This window comes from Drosophila kikkawai, unplaced genomic scaffold (assembly GCF_030179895.1).
Source record: "Drosophila kikkawai strain 14028-0561.14 unplaced genomic scaffold, DkikHiC1v2 scaffold_106, whole genome shotgun sequence".
Lineage (NCBI taxonomy): Eukaryota > Metazoa > Arthropoda > Insecta > Diptera > Drosophilidae > Drosophila > Drosophila kikkawai.
The window spans coordinates 64,662-67,177 of record NW_027222434.1 but is presented as its reverse complement, the minus strand read 5'-3'; the positions used below and the strand labels follow the sequence as shown (position 1 = coordinate 67,177).

General features: G+C 34.9%; 1 long non-coding RNA gene across 1 annotated transcript; it reads left to right on the top strand.

The window, feature by feature from the left end:
- The first annotated feature begins 821 nt into the window (after positions 1–821).
- LOC121502538 (uncharacterized) lies at positions 822–1,450 on the top strand. The gene is made up of 3 exons (XR_005991046.2): positions 822–934; positions 986–1,141; positions 1,198–1,450. It is a non-coding gene; the product is annotated as an uncharacterized lncRNA (long non-coding RNA).
- Positions 1,451–2,516: the final 1,066 nt, after the last annotated feature.

Sequence of the window (2,516 nt, the reverse complement as noted above, 5' to 3'; positions counted from 1 at the left end):
ATATATCATCTGCAGTGATAGCCTGTCCACCCTGCAAGGTGTTCAAAACTTCTACAACAACAACAACCTTCTATGCGAAATTCGTCACCTGTGCATCAAAAATCGTAGCAAAATTAAACTATTATGGGTCCCGGCGCATATAGGAATAACTGGAAACGAGTTAGCCGACAAAGCAGCAAAGCTAGCCGGACTGGCTCCGTGCCTAACAATCATACCTGGAGTACAACAGGACATCTGGAATAACATCAAAAAGATATTACTAGACATCGAATTGGAAGACTGGTCGTCTTTTAACCACTGGTATAAAAAGTCTAACCCCGACAAAAAAGTCACCAAATTACCAGTATCGTGCTCTAGAAGGGAATGCTCCATACTTACCCGATTAAAAACTGGACACACAAATCTCACACATAAGCACATCCTCAACGGCGAAAGGCAGGTGAACTGCCCTAACTGCGGGAACGAACTATCAGTCAAACATATACTAGATGAATGCGGACACTTTCATAACATCAGAACAAAACTCTTCGGTCCAACATCGCCCTCAAATCTTTTGGCTAACCTAACAACCATTAATTCAAATTTAATATTATCTTTTCTAAGCAAATGTAAAATTATACACCAAATTTAAACAGCTCTATCTATTTCCCTACATAATTCCCACTCTTACAAAGTTTAAAACCAGAAATATTCATGAAAATATAAATATCAATTGTCGAGTCGATGGCCACAGTAGCTAGTTACTCCCTATCTTTAAATTAAGTATTATATTATAAATACGTTTATGTATAATAGTTAATAATGAATAAATAAATAAATAATTTTAGCACTGTCACTTGGAACGATGTGGGGGATCTTCCAACTTATACTATTTATAGCAATATTATGGATTTTTCCATCAACATTTTTCACAAACATATCATCAGGGTTTTTCGTAAGTAACAGAACGAGCTCATGTTTACAGTTTAAAACGACTTTCTTATAGTCTTCAGCGAACCCCATCAACATTTTTAAAGGTACAGAAAAACTGAAATGTCCTCCAGAAGGGATATTGTCCCCGCCACTCCACCCCGCATTGCGATAAGCCGCTCCTTCCTGTTGGCCGACTGAGAGAAAGTTCTTAATAGTCGTTGTTATTCCTGTAAACCGCATCCTATCCAATTCACAACCATTCAATTCATATCTTATTTCATCCAGAAAATAGGCCATACAATTATTTTTGAGCAAACCGCTAACGCCATTTGTACTAGTCGTTCCTGTATTTGAGTCAATAATTCTGCTAAGCGTTCCTTCAAAATGGAGAAAACTTTCACATGGAAGGACATACAAATCTTGGTTTTTGCAAACTGATCCGTACTTCATCATTTGCTTTGAAGTTCTGCTGATATGGATAATATGAATGAAACTCTTTTTTAATAATAGATTCATCGTTAGCAGGCTTTTCCTGGACATAAAAGATCTCATTGGGTTTTCTACGCTTAACAAATCTGCATACTACGTTTAGGGCTTTTTTCATTTCATTTTTTCTCAATTTTTGAGAATTTTAATGATGGTACGTACCCCTTAGCAAATTTTGAGAAAATGGCTCAAAAAATTTTTTCCTTCGGATATGGCTAAATCGATTCTCCTGTTAATGCTGATCAAGAATATATATGGTTTATGGGGTCGGAAATGACTCCTTCAGCCAGAAAAAGTATTATTTTATATTTTAAAATCAAATTTTGGAGGACAATTCGGAAAGCTGTTCTGAATTGGGTTTTCTACGCTTAACAAATCTGCATACTGCGTTTAGGGCTTTTTATCATTTTATTTTTTCTCAATTTTTGAGAATTTTAAGAATCAAATTTTGAGAAAATGGCTCAAAAAAATTTTTCCTTCGGATATGGCTAAATCGATTCTCCTGTTAATGCTGATCAAGAATATATATGATTTATGGGGTCGGAAATGACTCCTTCAGCCAGAAAAAGTATTATTTTATATTTTGAAATCAAATTTTGGAGGACAATTCGGAAAGCTGTTCTGAATTGGGTTTTCTACGCTTAACAAATCTGCATACTACGTTTAGGGCTTTTTTCATTTCATTTTTTCTCAATTTTTGAGAATTTTAATGATGGTACGTACCCCTTAGCAAATTTTGAGAAAATGGCTCAAAAAATTTTTTCCTTCGGATATGGCTAAATCGATTCTCCTGTTAATGCTGATCAAGAATATATATGGTTTATGGGGTCGGAAATGACTCCTTCAGCCAGAAAAAGTATTATTTTATATTTTGAAATAAAATTTTGGAGGACAATTCGGAAAGCTGTTCTGAATTGGGTTTTCTACGCTTAACAAATCTGCATACTACGTTTAGGGCTTTTTTCATTTCATTTTGTCTCAATTTTTGAGAATTTTAATGATGGTACGTACCCCTTAGCAAATTTTGAGAAAATGGCTCAAAAAATTTTTTCCTTCGGATATGGCTAAATCGATTCTCCTGTTAATGCTGATCAAGAATATATATGATTTATGGGGTC